Source organism: Mya arenaria, chromosome 6 (assembly GCF_026914265.1).
Source record: "Mya arenaria isolate MELC-2E11 chromosome 6, ASM2691426v1".
Taxonomy (NCBI): Eukaryota; Metazoa; Mollusca; class Bivalvia; order Myida; family Myidae; genus Mya; species Mya arenaria.
In genome coordinates, this window is record NC_069127.1 from 75,244,344 (window position 1) to 75,263,802 (window position 19,459).

A 19,459-nucleotide genomic window follows, 5' to 3' on the forward strand; every position below is an offset into this window, starting at 1 on the left:
GATTAAACTTTGTCAGACGGATTGGTATTTGAATTTATGTTTCATTAACAGCCCATTAATCGTAGAGAGGAAATCATAAAGGTTATACGTATGTGGCAATCTCAAGTGTTTGAGATTTGATTGAAATCCTATTTTGAAAACTTTAGGGGTAAGCGGAAAAAAGTTGCTATTGACAATACGTAGCTTTTCAAAAGTAAAGCTATAAAATATGTTACTTTTGACCGACGGGTAATCTCCTGTAAGTGTCTATCATTACCTAAGTCTAAGAATATGTAATGTAAATTGATGAATCTTTAATGTAATAGGATATATTAACATTTTCGTTTTCATCTCGCAAGTGCACTGCTAGTGTAAAGTTAATTAAATGAAACCCGATCTTGACGTTTTGACTTTGTGTAGTAGCACAGTAATACAGGGTATTTAAGTCAACAGATTTCACAAACTCCTAACAATGTTACTTCACTTACAGAACAGTAATCACTGCCATCATGCAATTCACATGACCATGGATATCTCGTGTTACATACATAAAGAATTTAAATTATCTTTGATTTTAAAAGGTATTTCAAACTCCATGCAGGTATTATATTCACCTTGAATAAGTGAAATGTTATAAAAACTTTTCCAAAAAAGAGAAAAGAGATCCATTCTGTTTTCAGGTGAGATCACTGCGTAGAAGATGGCACATTTCCATTTTCTGCGTATCTATAAGTACCTATTCCCCTCGGTTCCTCAACAAGATTCGTTAAAGTTTCTTCGGCTTGCTTTTTGCAAATTTACATTAATTTTGCATTCTTACAAACGAATAAAGTGGTCTTTTAATTCGCACTTTTTTTAAAAAAGCATCACACCATATGTACCATATTTGTGTATCCCCGGCGCATTGATTATTTAAAAAAATGCCATGTCGAAAAGTGAATCTGACGGTACCTGATTGCGATTTGCGGTATGCGACCCACAGTCTTAAAACTAGAAACTTACACTCATATATAGCTGCAAAAAGAAATTAAACAGATAATAATCAGGGCTGGATATTCAATATTGCTCTTAATTGGATCTAAGAACGATGTAGCTAATCGCATTACTTGTTATTAATAACTGATCAATAGAGTTAATGAAGTCAATGATATATGATCATAAAATTGACTTAAGTCGCATATTGAATACCACCCCTTGTATTAGAAAAAGTTAGTTGACAACAGGTCGGATGTCAATTAATTTTAACATTTAAAGAAATATTGCTAACATAAAATATGTGAACGAGTCCCCTTTCACAAGGATAATGAGTATATTGTAAAGTTTGCAGAATGTGCTGACATAGTATTTGAATAAATAAATAGTTTGTACATCGATATGTAAAAGGAACACCTATTGTTTTGTCTTGATTGAGGTCTTACTTCAAAGAATACAGTTTGCCATTTGCATGGAGGCATTGCCCTATTATTATGCTAAGGTTTTGCCGTCCGTATAGCATCTTTATGTAATATATTCAAAATAGTTATTATGGAATAGAGAACTATTTAGCTTTCAGAAAATACAGGAAATTGTAACTTAAGGAAGCGGACCAATGGCTATATGTTTAGAGGTCTAAACAAACGTTAATTATATCACCGAAACAACAGGGACAAGCCAAGTAGACAAAAGAACATGTTTAAAACTTGACTATATTCCACAAATCAAACGTATTCATATCAAAGAATAAAATGATGTTTATTTAACAAACTAATTTAAAAGCGATAGGCATACATTACATAATTTTGAACAGGAGAACTTGTAACGCATATAACGGGGACACTACTTAATCTTAATTAGGAAATCATTCTTCGAGCTGCCATAAGAAATGCAATGATTTTAAACATTTGTTTAAAAGGCATCGTTTTAAAGACGACATACTTACCAGACCCTGCAAAGACGTTCTATGGAATCCTTGGGTGATCCATGCCGTTGAAAGATATCCTGAAATGGTTGATAAAAACAAATGGTAAGAAATGATGACCGATGCGATATATGCACAGCACGCTAAGGCAGGATTCTTCAGAGAAAATTGCGGGAAATTGGGTAAAGACGTTTTGTATCCTGCTGCTATACAACATGGTGAATATCAGTAAAACATAATGTTGAGAAATAATTTACATTAAAGATAATCAATAATTTCAGGTTGTTCGACTGCGATGTTTCGGCTGCAATGCTCTGTGGATTGCTCCGGACAGGGAATACCCTTGGGAAACACATTTTTCTCCAAGATGCCTGTCCATATCTGTTGCATAGAAAGGGGCAGACGTTTTTCGACAGGTATATATATAAGATAATATTATAAACATATAAAGATCGGGTCTTTTTAATCACTTAATTCAATTCTATCTCTGTCAAAATACTATTTGTTTAATCTCACTGTCTCTGCCGATGTTCAAACATTAAGTGAAATCTGAAGTGCCATATGAACATATCGACAGTGTTGTATAACTCATGGATATTACTCAAGGAGTTTTGCACAATACTAATTATACATATTTCTACTTGGATTTACATATTACTAGAATATAGGTTCCTTACAAGATTTTAAATTTAATGCAGACGTACAGACGGATTTGCATGAGACAACACCTTTTGTCAAAGTAATGCATTAGTATAATGCAATCGATTATACAGGAACAAATCCAGTAGCCGGAACACTTACTGTAATCACTGGGAACAATAACTGTCAAGTTCTAGAAAAGTGCTGCATGTCCTCCCTCTGGCAAATATTACCTGTACCCTGGTCACATGCTACAAATCGTATAACCTGTTATCGCAATCTATGAGCGAAAACTTTAAAACACTTTCAGGAAAAGTGGACACACGCATAGTATGTCCAGTAGCTGGAGGTCCGGATGTTAAATGTGGACAAGACGCACTTGAATGTTGTTCCTACATTGTAATGTTCAGATATGTTAACATGCTTTTACCAAAAATCAGTTTTTAAATACAACATACAACTGTATAGAACAAGACAATATTAGAAGTTATTCATAGCAAGCCCACTGAATAAGACTCTTGAATAAATAGGTATCTTGTAAGATGGACATTTACTTGCCATCTTTCTTAGGAACTAATATACAATTCTGAGATATATTTAAAGACTATGATATGTTTTATAAATTTGCACTTACCTAAGGTCATGCCTGTTTAAATTCCATCCAATCATTTTATTCCTGTTGCTATGTACATACAAGGAGGGTTCTCCACCCACCTTATACATATACGTGTTGAATGTATTTGAACTGATTAGTATAACTGTTTAATCATATTCGTAATTAGATAAACATTATTTATTAATAGTTGTCCTATGATAATCATTTTTATTTTGAGCCACTTCGTTACTGCTTGATTTTATGTCTTTAAGTTGTATTATTGTGAATAAACTGTCATGGCTGCCGGACCGCCCGGTGGGCACTGTGAGTACCGCCCTACAGGTCCTTCTGTTCTGTCAGAGCGGTCCTCCGGTCCTCCGTTGATACATCGATCCGACCTGTCAATCAAACTAATCATTATTGACCAATGAGAAAGCTGCAAATTATTCACCGAGTCCCGTCCGCCATCTTTACCCACAAACACAGCAGCGATAACTGTTTACAACCGGACATTTTATTGAAGTTTTAAGACTGATTTGTGAAAATGGTTAAACGATGCGGATGGGGAATATGTTATGCAGATTAAGGTATCCGGAGGGACTAAATGGAGGCCGATTTAAACGATTTCCGACCTATAATCCGATATTGAGAAGGGCAAATGCTGGATTAAAGCCTGTGGACGGCCACAAGAGAAACTGAATGTCAACAGGATAAACAAGCACGAAGATGTCTGCTCGAAGGTTAATAAATTAAAATTTGGTTTTATCGTAAAACGATCGAAATACAATCATTTCAATTATAATTCTGAATTCTGCAAATCATGCCAAATGTTTATTTTGTTTACTTTCTTGTGTCCTAAATATTGACCTCCATATGGAGATCATGCTAGTTGACAGTTTCCATCAGGTTATGAATGTGTCAAGTTTAAACTACTGTTTTATTGTATAATATGTATAATATGTTACTGACTGGCATTGTGGAGTCTTGTCACACTAATTATATTTTACTATTATGCATATTTAAGCACTTTCATGGAGGAAATGGACCATCTAAAGTGTATCCTGACCCACCATCAGCTGATGGCTGGAGAATAACATCTTCAAGAAAACTCCCCACAAAGCGGTCACTTGGAAAGGAAACTTATGGCAGCATTTATACACAAAATGCAAGTGTATGCATTTAATACAAGATATCACATGCCTGTGCGTGTTCCTTTTTCAATACAAAACAAAAGCATTATAGTTACATATATTTTAATACAAGTATTTTGTATGTTACAGAAAAGAACACTCAAAAGAACTGAAGAAAACATTATTACACGGAAATTACACAGTTTTTTTGTGTGTAAATTTGCATATAAATATATCAAGATAATAATAATTTCTTTCAGAGAAAACTGGTCCAGGATCCTGCAGACACTGTACCAGGAGAAGAAACACAGACCGAATGTCCATGTAAGTGAAACCAACACTCTAACAATGCCTATGATCTTGTTGTCATTTCTGTTTTACTTGGGTCTTCACAGGTTGTGTGGTATTTAACGGTGTGAACTCTTTCGGTAAATCAATAGGTGCTGCATTTCAAACAGAGGTATTCTCACACTCTTGAGAAATGGTAGGAGTCAGGTTTAAACATCTTGTCTTAAATGTAAAATTTATTATGCATTTATTTTCAGGGACGTCACCTTTGGATGCTTGCACTTACCGCTCAAAATGCTTCCCTAAAAGAACAGTTGTCACAAAAAGAAGTCCAAGTTGAAGAATAACAGTCTGCACTTTCATCAAAGTGTTGTGAAATTCAGATTTTAAAGCAACTGGTGGGAATTTAAACAAACTGTAAATGTCGATATAGTTCTGCTCATAGAAGCAATAGTTAAAATTTGTTTAAATATTATACAGGAATCATATGATTTTATTTCTGCTTCTTTGATATAATTGAATAACTGTTAGTTTATTCATGTTTGTAATAAAGCATTGTAAAGTGAATTGTGTGTTTGTAGTTCATTTATTTAATTAGATTTAAAATTTGTAAACTTGGTCTGTGTATCTATCTGGCAAAGGACAGGTTTCCTTTTTCGACTGTGCTACTATGACTTGGTTCACTGGAACTGGCTTGATCTTTGATCCCTTGGGCACATTCCATTGTTGGGGAATACTTGTGTAACTTTGTTGATCAGGAACATGGGTGAAGTTGTGCAACTTGAGTTCCTGAAGTGACTTGATTAAGCCAACCACGTGTGAACAATGACCGCTCAATCTATATAAAAACAGGAAAACAGAGATTGTTGACAAGTTATCAAAACAAAAGCATGATATCATGCTGTGAAATTGGCATGTGTTTATCCTACACTGACCCATGAAGTATCATTTGACTTTCCAGATGTTAAATGTCTAAAACGAGGCAGTAACTAGAAATATGAAAACCAATAAATTGAAATACAACATACAGTATCTTACTTCTTTTTCTAATCGACGACTTGAAAATATTTTTTTCGCATTCCGTATTATGGCATGAAATGTAAAAGACATGGCGATCCAAAATTGCTTATAATTCACAATGTATATTTAAGAATAAAACTACTAGTATAATAACATTTGTTAAATACAATTGGAAATTCACATACCCTGGTTTTCATGAGCAATACCTATATCGTAAGGAATCCCTCTCCACATCGACACTTAACATATGATGCTTGTCGTTTTTTCTCATTGAAGGCCAGCATCTCGCGGTAACATGGCAGATATTTCCTCTTCCAAAACTTTAATGTCATGAATATAACCTTGTAGAAAGTAATTTAATCCCTTTTCTTACACCTTTCCCGATAATTTGGCTTGATCTGGTAAATATTTAACTGATATATTGTCCGAAATCTTCGCGAGAGAATCGGATTCTGATGCTATCGTAGCAGCGCGTGAGCCGCCATTTTGAATTTACGCTTGGGGCGCATAGTTACAATATCTAAGGGGGCGGAGCTTATCTTGGCATCTCGGATCGATGTATTGGTCAGCGTTTCACCAGTCCTCCATTGATTGGTTGGACGTTTGACCGGTCCGGCCGCCATTGGTCAGTTTTGAACACGTGGGCATCTCCCGTTCTCTATATAAACAGCGTTCCTTTGGAGATCAGCAGCTTGAATTCCTAGTTCGGATAGCTCGTTTGGGTTAGGTTACACCAGTATGTTTAAGCTGGACTTTTGATGTCGAATAGCTAGTTTAATCTGATCTATTGATCTAGTAGGATGACCGTACGTAAATTCGATAATGCGTAGTAGTTTGACCTTACATAAATAACAAGTTGTTTTAACAAAAGATAGTTAATTGTTACCAAATATAAAAAAACGTGAGAGCCCATGCAACTTAAACTGTTATCTGATGACTATACATGTGTTTGATGTCAATGATTTGAAGTTATAAGAATACACTATACACCGTTAAATGTTCAACTGGGTGTTCGCTGTATTTCAACATCTTCCCTTACTTTTAAGGAAGTTTTGCCTCGACTACGTAGGTCGCTACAATAAGTATAACCATTTTAAAATACGTTACTTTTTGTGTCTATTTTGGAGGGATACAAAGTTTGCTACTAATACTACTAATCCTATGCATAACCATTCACGGTGAGTTCATGAAAAAGTTAATAAAGTGTGTGAAAATAAAGTAAAGTGCGTTAAATGCAATTGACATTCCATTTTCCATATGGATATGCCCTTCTGGCCATGTACTAATGCACCAGTCAATTGTAACCACGGCCCCCCAGGTTCGGGGAATAGCGGGGACTTTGACTTCCGGTCCAGCCAACCCCGGGTAAAATCACTGCCCTGCGGGTACGAACTGATGGTCAAATCCCCGCCAAATGCCCCCGCAACCCAGGGAACCTAAGTAAGGCAAATTCCCCGTTATATTTTGCGCAAAAACAAAACCACCGCATTCACCCGGCACTGCGGGGCCACCTGAAAGGTAAAAACAAGGCCTATTTCCCTGGCTATCCCAGGTATACACCCGGACCAGGGGGGCGTGGTTACAATTGACTGGTGCATAACGTAGATTATAGATGGAAAATTCAAATTTGAATAGAATATGGGCCTAGTATGTACTGCAAACAGGAAATTATCAATGCCCATTAAATAAGTTTAAAATCTTCATTGAAGTATGTTTTTATAGTTTGCTTCCGAACTAACTTAGTACAAACTGCATTTTTTTTATTTTAAGAGAAATCACAATTTCTTTAAAGAGAATACTTTTGGAATGAAAAAGATGAATCATTAACCATTTTCTAGCGCTCAAAATAGTTCGAACCATAATAGTAACGTGTCTAAATACATGTATAAGCCTTGACTTCTTTATAAACGATGGACTGGCGATACTGATACAAGGCAAAACTGTTTACACTAAACGAAATACAGGAAATTACCAGAAATGCGCACATTGTGTTCATCACTTGATATTGTATACCAAGAACTACACAAGGCAATTACGTTAAATGTAATTTACAGTCATATGTTAAATGTTTTGCGTTAGTTACAAGCATGTTAATGTCTTACTAACGGTTTCATAACTGAAAGCACTAGAAGTCAATGGTAAGGGCCATAGCGGGTCAGTGAAAACATTTCAGGAATTCACTTAACGTTTTCAAAAACCGTCGTTTCCTTTCATACTTCAATACAAACTTTACAACATTTCATTTGGCTCAAAAACTATTTGGTGACTGTGTGGATGTAGGACCATTCGATTCGAGAACAATGACACTGTTTCTTAAAACAGAAAGCTTACTTCAATATTTAGTTGTTTTCTTGTGTGTTGTCCTGTGAAGACAACAAGCATTCAGCTTATGTCTCATTGTTATGGCCCTTTTAGAAAACGCCAGTCTGACCACCAGCGATCATTGTGAGCTATTGTGATCGCCCGCCGTGCGTTTTTGTCTATTACAATAATTCTCTGAATCACTGGAAGTTTCAGTTTAGTGATAAGCTTTGTCGTTTAAACTTGACAGCAATATTCAAGTATTTTACTTTCCCAAACTCTAGCCCTAAAAGGGAATAAGTGTGGCTGCTGTTTTGCCGGCTTTTAATGTGGCTGTATATGAAATTAATATACTTCAACTTTGTTCGAAAAACAGACTAGCTAAAATGACTGCTGTTTAAAACTCACAAATGGGCTTATATTCTATGTTCTTTCAAATCTCACTCCACTGACCTGTAACAGATAGATTATGATAGGCATCTTCCGAACCGTGTTAACATTTTAAAGATAGTTTTATTATAATGCGCAGGATAATGGTTTAGCAGTTTACATATATCCCAGTATACAGGATTCAACAGGAATAAGTGGGTAGCGAGTGAATAAAGGCATTAGGTGCATTTGAAGTATTCTAATTATAGACACAGCGAATGATAATTCTATTAAAGGAAGTTATGATCTTCAGCAAATAAGATACAAGCCTACATGATAAACATACATTTTGAAAACGCCCTATGGCGTCTATATTTCTATCTTATAACCCACTTCACCATCCCTGTATTGGTATACACTTCATATTTGTTACATGCTATTAAACGAATGAATAAGTTAATGTATTAGTATAGTTGCTTGTTGCCGTTTAATTCGATCTTATAAAAAGATTTGGAATGATGATTATTGATATTAAATGGTTCTCTTCATTGACAAGAAAAAAACACATAAAAATAAAGCAAGCATTGTTCATATTTTTGACACCAATAATTCAACATAATGCATCATTTTAGTTAAGAAATCGCGGCATAATACATAAAGGTATATTGCTTTCAACAAATATACGCCTTCCAATATACACAATAGCTATTTTAAAGTCTATCAAAACGATCGAAAAGTTAACAGTGAATAAGCTACTGAAAAATATTTATATGCCTTTACCTTCGGACCACCGAAAAGCACTTGTATTAATAATATATTGAATATGGGACCCTATTTGGACACATATTGAGAAGGCCGGTTGGCGGGTTATTTTATTTCAAATACTTTTATGCGGAGTCCGTATCAGTTATGATGAAGAAAGACCTTAAGAAGAATCAGTGGAAGTGAAACCTTACTTTTGTAGTGGTGTGTTTTACATTTTGAACCTTCATAGCGATATTGTAACCAGGGTTTCTTTCTTCTGCAAACATGTTGAATATTCATTAGTTTCTGTGTCAGTCTATTAATAGAAACAAATCATTTTCCAAAAGGATCCCAAGTACAACTATTTAAAGAAAAACTAAAAAGAAGTATAAAAGATGTACATTGTAAATATGCGTGATAGTATCGCGGGAAGCCCACTCTGACTGGATGTTTAACGCGTCGGTTGCAGGTTTGCAGAAATTATATAACATGTGGTAACTTTGAACAATCAGGCATGTATTGATCATTATCGTCAAAAAGTAGCATTTTAATTGATATTAGAACAACTTGAATCAGATGTGTGAATCGGTGTACGTGTTTTTGTTTGCAATATTTTGACAGTTGTGTTGTCCAAGTTGACAAGTGTTTTTTTTTATCCAGCCTTGCTTATTGTGCGTTATAATGATATTATTATCGGTCGTTGAGTACTTGAAGTTAGTTTATCTATTTGTATGGTTTGTTTTACTTTATCCTACATTGCCTTCAAGTTGATACTGGCTGCTAGCCTGTTGATATTTTTTCAATTATTGAGCAATGTTGGGACTAGTGTGGCAGGTTGTCCATAAACTAAATCTTTACTCCCCGCCATGAACTCCTGTTTCGCTCACCGTTTGAATGCAGTAATGCACTAGTCAACTGTAACCAGCCCCCCTCCCCAGTCCGGGGGTATACCGGGGATAGGCGGGAAAATGGGTCGTGTTTGACCTTCCAGGTGGCCCCGCAGTGCCGAGTGAATGCGGTGGTTTTGTCTTCGCGCAAATTATAGCGTGGAATTGGCCTTACATAGGGTCCCTGGGGTGTGGGGGCATTTGGCAGGGATTTTACCATAAGTTCGTATCCGCAAGGCGGGGATTTTACCCGTGGTTGGCTGGACCGAAAGTCAAAGTCCCTGCTATTCCCCGGACCTGGGTGGGGGCCGTGGTTACAATTGACTGGTGCATAAACCAACAATGAAATATTGAGGGATGTGTGGTCTGTATGTGTTGTTATATGTCATTTCGTGTCTGTCAGGTGTAAGAACTGTGCCCTTAAACGGGAGTATTCTTTTAGTGTTTTGCTACTTGGAGTGTCTCTGAAGTTTCAATTATATAATCGTTGCTTTAGTTCAACATTTTCATATATGTAAATTGGCTGTCGCAGTATCAACACGAAATAGTGTGTTCGACAATACATTGGAACTAAAACATATGGTCTGAACTCTAGAGCCATGGAAGACCAAACCTGAACAACGCATAAGTAAGTCTGCTTGTGTGGTTACTCCCATGATCCACCCATAAAAATACCCCAAGTAGTTACTATATGTGTCATGTTGTCTCATCTTGTACCTATGAAACTATGGGATACCAAAACTGAATGTATACAGGACGAAAACAAGAATGAAGTTGCTATATCCTGACACATATCTTGACTAAGATAGTCATTCATAAAGTTAACCATTGTATAAATACAATAGTCCCATTCATGTCCATATCCTTTCTCGGTGATGTATGACATATCATTCAATTGTTTTTCAAAATAGTCCAAGGTAATATCTTAACAGTATTATAAAGTGATCTTATGATCTTATGAAGTCATCTCTGTCGTCATCAAGTTCCATTGGTTTGATTATGTTTTCAATGATAGGTCACAGATAAAGAGATTTTGAATGTCTAAGAACGGTGATATTCACAGTTTTGGTGCACAACCTGGTAATCATATCCATCATGTGATGTTGGAATTTTGCTGCCTGTTAAGATATGATGAATTCTCTTATTAGGTATTAAATCGTACCCAATCTGTTAAAGAAATTCTTGTAATTGACGATAAGAGTTTAATTTAATTTAATTATTTTAACAAAGTTAGGAGTTTTGAAGCAGTGTTTTCTTCCCTGTTCTACCGTTGCATTTTTCAGTTCACCTTGGTATATTTTTGGTCTAGAAATATGTTCATTCAATGTTCGACTCGAATTCAGTACAAGTGAAAATCGATTAGGATGTATTCAGTAAATGCTTTCTTCTTTTCATTTACTCGTTATGAACCAGATTTAGTTTTTTTATATGTACTTGATTAAAAACCAACGTTTCCAAGAAAATCAATCTGATGGTGACTTTTCACATTTCAGCGAAAAATACTACTGACCATAAATCGAATGACGATGATGGTGATGATGATGATGATGATGATGATGATGTGATGATGATGATGATGATGATGATGATGATGATGATTGATTGATGATGATGATGATGATGATGATGATGATGATGATGATGATGATGATGATGATGATGATGATGATGATATCATCGCCGGTGATAAATGAAAACATATGCTATATGTATATATGACATTTTAGTTCATAACACTGCTTTGAAAAAATGCCTGAAATAAATAACAAGTGCTTCCCCACCAACGACCAACCTATAAAAAATGTGTTTTTGTTTTGTTTTTTGTACTTTACATAAATCTTGCAAAGAAAACGAATTGATTCAACTACATATCATTCTCACTCATCAGAGGTTTGATAATTATAAATCTAAGTGAGGTACCAATAGCATCATCACTCGGGTGTACGAGAATGCTACATATTAGTTGGGGTGTTTTACGTGTGTCGTTTGGGTCCTTGTCGTGTGTCCACAACAAGGATTTGTTTTCATTGCTTGACTACTAAGCTTTTCCATGTAGTTGTCACTGTATTTTATTATGCCTATATGTGTATTGTCCGTCTGTAACTATTTTCATGTGTCTTTATAATGATATATATGACGTTAATGCTGAGTAGAGTTGAAATCTGCAAGTAATTGCACCAACTTATCATTTTTATTTCTAAAAAAAGAACTGTTCATTATGGTGCGTATACCGAATGCTTTACTCGTTCCTTTTTCCTTAGAACCCATTTTTCTTGAATATTTTTTAACCATTGACTTAAAAGTGATCTTTAAATCATCCTCTCGTATTACCATGCAATCCATCGTTATGCACTCGTCCATCTGCATAGCACAGCTTGATAGTTCATGTCAATAATAGTTTGAAGAATTCACAAATCATCCCTACAACATCATTCAAGTACAACTATTTAAAGAAAATCTAAAAAGAGGTATAAAAGATGTACATTGTATATATGCGTGATAGTATCGCGGGGAACCCACTCTGACTGGATGTTAAACGCGTCGGTTGCAGGTTTGCAGAAATTATATAACATGTGGTAACTTTGAACAATTAGGCATGTATTGATCATTATCGTCAAAAAGTAGCATTTTAATTGATATTAGAACAACTTTAATCAGATGTGTGAATCGGTGTACGTGTTTTTGTTTGCAATATTTTGACAGTTGTGTTGTCCAAGTTAGCCAGTGTTTTTTGTCCAGCCTTGCGTATTGTGCGTTATAATGATACTATTATCGGTCGTTGAGTACTTGAAGTTAGTTTATCTGTTTGAATGGTTTGTTTTACTTGATCCTCCATTGCCATTATCCATAAACTAGTTTACCCCCCCCCCCATGAACTCCTGTTTCGCTCACCGTTTAAATGCAGTAATGCACTAGTCAATTGTAACCACACACAACACCCCCACCCCCACCCCCCCCCCCAGTCCGGGGGTATACCGGGTATAGGCGGGACAATGGGCCGTGTTTTGACCTGTCAGGTGTCCCCGCAGTGCCGGGTGAATGCGGTGGTTTTGTCTTCGCGCAAAATATATATAGCGAGGAATGGACCTTGGGTGCGGGGGCATTTGGCAGGGATTTTACCATAGGTTCGTCCCCGCAGGGAGGGGATTTTACCCGGGCTAGGCTGGACCGAAAGTCAAAGAACCGGCTATTCCCCGGACCTTGGGGCCGTGGTTACAATTGAATGGTGCATTACCATTCCCCAAGTGTCTGAGCATTTTCAGAGTTTTGATTATACAGTACTGCTGAATGAAATATACACTACAAGGCTTGAACAAATTACGATCGGCGCTCGATTGTATCAAGTGTTAAAATGGATCAAAGTGAAAGGCAGTAAACTTCCATAATAGCAAATCGTAGAAATGTCCATCTAGATATAAAGATCAAAATGGCCTAGCAAGTTGAACTTTGTCTATAGTGTTCGTCTCGGTGTGTTCTGGTTTTAAGAAAGGATGGGTTGCGACCATATAGCAAATTAAAATCTCATGAAATATTATCGAATTTTAACATACAGCGCATTGAAAAGAAGCCGTGGAATCCCAGGTTGAGCTCAAACAGAGAATCCCAAGCAAATCTTTCCTGATCAGCTATAAAAGTGATTCGCTGGATTCCCAACCTAGGATTTTGAAATTTTCCGTCGTTCAGATAGTGTGTGTGGGTTATCCAGAGGCGGTTATATATTGTGTGGTGAGTAACTTTCGTAATACGGTTTTTACAGAGCACATTCAGTTCTATTTGTAGACTGTAATGTACGTCAAGCTACATACAGTAATGTGGTCAACATCTTATTGAAGGATACACGATACTTTTTATCAAGCTGTACGTAAAATCCATCTCCATCGCCCCGTTAACACTATATACGTAATGACAGTGTCCCCTAGTGAGATATTTTGGGAAACGATATAGTTTTACACTTGATTGATGCACAAAAAACAACATTGTACTTCAATGATCCGACAAAAAAACAGATTTTTTTTATTGATTTTCTTTAACTTTAAGGCCCCACAAAACCAATATTCTTATTTATATATACATTTTCGATATGGAACCCTTATTGTATACACATTTAAAAGGGGTGGTGTGATTTCTATAAATGTTCCATTGTAGTCCAGCATTTATACGGGAGTAATCACGGGGTGCATATGTTAGTAGCACCAATGTTGAGATTTTATTTCGCGCGCAGGGGGTCCAACGAGTTTTATGTTTTCCGAAGTTTAAGTGAGGGAAAAGTGTGATGCGGAATAAATTGGCAGTGTTCGAAGACATTTTGGTGTGTTGGGGGGGATATTTTCACCTGGTAAGTAAGTTTTATCACCTTTCTTGTTATATACGTACGCCTACCCTGAGGCCACAAGTGTGAGCTTCTCTCAGTTTTTTAACCTATCTTACTAGAGGCATTAACAAAAAGGTTATTGAATGTATAAGCTGAACGATTGCTTGTTTACAAAGTGAAAATGGAAAATTGCTTGACTTTAAACTGTGTTTTAGTAAAAGTGCACCATTCGTGTACCTATTCTTTCTATTTTTCATTGATATTTTACATATTGTTTTTTCGTTTCGACGGTAAGTGCACTTACATGGGCACTATACGGCCAATATTTCTATGTTTAAACACCTTTTATGTTGGGCGAGGAAGTTATATGCAGTTTTTGTGTGATGCAGAATCAGAATAAGCGTGTGCTAATAAAAGTGGAATTAAGACACGAGCTGTTAGACAGGTTAAGTTTTGAAACAAAAGGAAATTTGTTATTTAATAAGAACGTACCGCGTATTTGTTATGCAAAGTAAACAAGTGTATCTGGTAGGTTATTTTGCATAATAAATACGAGGTACGTTCTTATTGGTAACAAATTGCATTTTGTTATAAATTATAACATGTCTTACACCTCATGTCTTAATTAAACTTCTATTAACGCACACTTTTCTGATTCAGCATATAAAAAAACTTCCTCGCCCAACATGAAATGTGTTTTACATAGAAAAATCTACCGTGTAGTGCCCATGTATGTGCACTAACCGTCGAAAAGAAAACAAATATGCAAAAGATCAACAAAAGATCAATGAAAATAGCTAGAATTGGTCCAGGAATGGTGCCCTTTAAATAAAAAAACACAGTTTCAAATCAAGCAATTTTCTATTTCCACTTTGTGAAGAAGCAATTGTTCAGCTTATTCATTCAATAACTTTTTGGTTAATGCCTCAAGAAAAAAACCCTGAAAGAAGCTTACACGTGTGGCCTCTGTGTAGGTGTTCTCATATTACGAGAAAAGTGAAAAGTGATAAAATTAACTTACCAGGTGAAAATATCCTCCAAAAACACCAAAATGTCTTCGAACACCGCCATTTTATTCCGCATCACACAGTTCCCTGACTTAAAATTCGGAAAACACAAAACACGTTGGACCCCCTGGTAAGCAGAAATACACTGAATGTTCACATGGACCAGGGGCGTAGCTAGGCCTAAAAAAACTTGTAGGCCCGATGGTTCTAGGTGATTTGGGGGATATGGGGATATGACTCCGCCCCCCCCCCCACACACACACACCACACACACAAGATTTCTTTCAAAATAAGAAGCCAAATGATGCGATTTCGGAGCATTCCAGGCGAAAAAAAGCACAATTACATCCATTTACATGCACATTACACACACTTAATTATATATGCAATGATTACAATAAAATCAAGCAATAAACACCAAACTTGTTTTGGTAATACATGTAATAAGATAAACGTTTGAGTTGTTCAAAATGTTTGAGCAGCTATTAGTTTTTATTAGCTCACCTTAGCCATAGGCTGAGGGTAAGCTACTAGGATAAATGGATGTCCGTCGTCCGTCGTCTGTCGTCCGTCCACATTTAGTTTGTAAGCATTCTAGTGGTCACATTTTGCCTCAATTGTCACGAAATTTGGTCAGGATGTTTGTCCCAGTCATTACTCGGACGTGTTTGAATATGGGTCATCTGGTATGAAAAAGTAAGTCACATGACCAAAAAATAGAAAAATATGTTTTATCCTGTAGAGGCTATTTTTTTCAGTCCAAATATCCTGGAAATTTGTCAGAAAGGTCGAATTTGGGTCATCTGGGATTAGAAACTAGGTCACAGAGTCCAAATATGGAAAAACCTTGTTAACACTCTAGAGGTAACATTTTCAGCCCAAATATCCTGGAAATTTATCAGTCAGGTTGTTTCGATGATTTCTAGCTCAAGTTCGAATATGGGTCATCTGGGATGAAAAACTAGGTCACATGACCCAAAAATAGAAAAATCTTGTTAACACTCTAGAGGTAACATTTTCAACCCAAATATCCTGGAAATTTATCGGAAAGGTTAGTTCAATGATTTCTAGCTAAAATTCGAATATGGGTCATCTGGGGTAAAAATACTAGGTCACAGAGCCCAAATATGGAAAACACCTTGTTTACACTCTAGAGGTAACATTTTCAGCCCAAATATCCTGGAAATTTGTCAGAAAGGTTAGTTCAATGATTTCTAGCTAAAATTCGAATATGGGTCATCTGGGGTAAAAAAAAACTAGGTCACAGAGCCCAAATATGGAAAAAAAACTTGTTTACACTCTAGAGTTAACATTTTCAGCCTAAATATCCTAGAAATTTGTCAGAAAGGCTGTTTCGATAATTTCCCGCTCAAGTTCGAATATGGGTCATCTGGGGTCAAAAACTAGGCCACAGAGCCCAAATATGGAAAAACCTTGTTAACACTCTAGAGGTAACATTTTCAGCCCAAATATCCTGGAAATTTGTCAGTGATGTTGTTTTGTTGATTTCTAGCCCAAGTTCGAATATGGGTCATCTTGGGTCAAAAACTAGGTCACAGAGCCCAAATATAGAAAAACCTTGTTAACACTCTAGAGTTAAAATTTTCAGCCCAAATATCCTGGAAATTTGTCAGGAAGGTTGTTTTGATATTTTTAAGTCAAGTTCAAATATGTGTCATCTGTTTTGTTATTGTTATTTTATTGTTTAAAATCATTGAAAGTACCAACTTCAAACTTCATGAACTTATTCACAGTAAATTGTGATTTTTTTGTGATGAGTTATATTAATCCAACATAAATATTGTAAGAGTTATAGCCCTTTGTATCTTTTTAAACAAATACATATTTGTCATGTTTTACACGCCTGTTTAAAAAAACTGGACATATAATAGTTCCACCTACGGTGTATGGAAGGACAGACAGGCATCATCCAGTATGTAGTCCGATCAATTACTTTTGATCCCTTCTTTCCAATCATAGCCAAAATTGGTCAGAATGTGTATGAAGGTGTTTGATAATTAGCAAAATTGCTGTAGTTATCCGCGCTTTAATTATAGAAAATACCTAAAATTGCCCTTGTCCTATCAATTACTTTTTAAGCATTTGTCCAATCATCCAAAATTTGATGAGAATGTGAATGGGCATAATACATCAGAGAAGCCAAATCCCTGCTACTGCCCTTTAATGATCAACAAGTCTATAGCACAAAGTTTTCCTCGGGTGAGCGATATAGGGCCATCTTGGCCCTCTTGTTGCAGTTTTGGTTTACTTAAATTTTGTCATTTTAAGAAAAAAAGTATAGGCCCAGGCCTACAAGGCCTATATATAGCTACGCCACTGTCAGGGCATTATTTTGATTGTTTGGTATCAACAAAAACGCCCTTAGATCGTTTTTAGCTACCTTTAACCTTTATATTGGTGACGGTATATGAGTCATATAGCTTAAAAATTACGCTTTGGTATGCAACATAACTTAGTGCTTACTAGAACTTAAGTATTTGTTCAGTGTGACGAACGTCTACGTCAGTTATTCTAGATCTCCCCTCTTACATGTACATTTTAACTTTTGTGGGAAAAAATTAATGAGAACCACTTGTTATAGAAACGTGGATCACGAGTGCACATGTTTAAGTATTTAAAGAGAAATTATTGTGTGTTGGTATATAAGCTGGCCACATCCACTTATTTCGTGATCGCATAAAGCCGGGGAGGCCCGCTTTGACTGGATGTTAACTTTGGTAAGTTCTGCTCGAGGGGAATTTGAATGTAGAACTTTCCGTTCCATATCGTTGCAAAAAGTTAAATATGCAATTGTAAAATTACCGAAAGATTGTTAGTGGTTTTGAGAGGTCTATTGCGGTTTTCTATATCATGATATGACTAATGTACCGGTAAGCCTGTACTGAACATCTTATCAACAATATTATTTAGCTAGTATTGTCCGTAAACATTAACCTACGACACACTCTTTAATCTTCGGTTGTCGTTGTATCTCCGGAGACGATATTGTTTTAGGGAAAAGTTAACATTTTATAGAAGCGAGATCCGACTGGTCTTTTTTTCTTCCGATCTGGGAGTAGGATTTGTTATTGGTCCCAGTTCCGATACATCACACCCGCGCGTGTACTCGTATGGGTAGTGTAGGTGCAAGGACGTCAACATTCTATTCGTTCTTATATTTGTCAATGGTAGGATAGTTCAAAACTGCTTGGGGAAGCCTATTCTACAGTGGGAAAGTATCTGAAAGGACGCTTTCTGGAATGCCAACGTTCGAGCATATGGTACAGAAAAGATCGTTTCATGGCTAGTTGAAACTATGATAGTAAGCAAGCTATCGGGGATATCATCCAATTGGTGTTCAACCTTGTAAGTCATAATGACCCCGATCTGTGGTCTGTGGTCTTATATCCTGCAGTGGAATACTCTGAAGATGGCTAATCATTGCGGTCACGCTTCTGGTAGTCTGCGGGGATCATGCGGGCTTATCACCGTTGGATTATCCAGCTTCCTGGTGTTGGCTAAGTGTGTGGATCCCATGTAACAGGGGCACATTATTTCAGTCTTCTGATTAGAGTTGTGTAATGCAGCTCCTTGGTCTTCTTCGGGCATTTGTAATACGCATGTTCCTCTCAATAAAGGCTCTGTGGGTTTTCTGATATCTAATTATTATAGGTTGCGTCAGTATAGACGTGTTGAGAACGTTGGCTTAGCGCAATAAGTAGCGTAAGTGTTGCTAAAAAAATCGGTTGTTTGAATCCCAGAAACTGACGATTACATGTAGTTGTATTTTTTAAGTATATAGAATATTATATTGTTATGAACTTAGTATAATTGTCCTCGGCGTCGTCTGAGTGAAAGTCTTAAAGCTTGGCCATAACTAAACACCCGTTCGAGATTTTCAAAAAAAAATAACATGTTGCCAGAGACAATGACGTGCAAACTTATCAAGGCCCTCAACTCTGATTTATTAATTGTCGACTTGGTGTTCGCGCTTGGACGTTCTTGTTAAACTTAAAGTTTTGTTCTGCTTTTATTTTTTTTATAAACAAACATTACTTTAACAGAGTTTTTCGTGTGTAGTACTACTACTATCAAGCCGCTGAGATGAGTTTAGCTAGGATCTAAACTATTGCAAACAATACCTTTTAAAATATGACAATGATTACCATAATACATTCCTATGAATTCGGAAATTGAATAGAAATAAAATCACATTCGTTTAAAGTGTTGCATGCTATTTTTCCTGTAATTCAAAATAGTTAAACGTTATGGTATGATCGAAGAGCTCTAT

At 36.3% G+C, this 19,459-nt stretch overlaps 1 long non-coding RNA gene across 1 annotated transcript; it reads left to right on the forward strand.

The window, feature by feature from the left end:
• The first annotated feature begins 2,312 nt into the window (after nt 1-2,312).
• Nucleotides 2,313-5,075, forward strand: LOC128239205 (uncharacterized). Its single transcript, XR_008261838.1, has 4 exons — nt 2,313-3,850; nt 4,135-4,312; nt 4,501-4,564; nt 4,786-5,075. It is a non-coding gene; the product is annotated as an uncharacterized LOC128239205 (long non-coding RNA).
• Nucleotides 5,076-19,459: the final 14,384 nt, after the last annotated feature.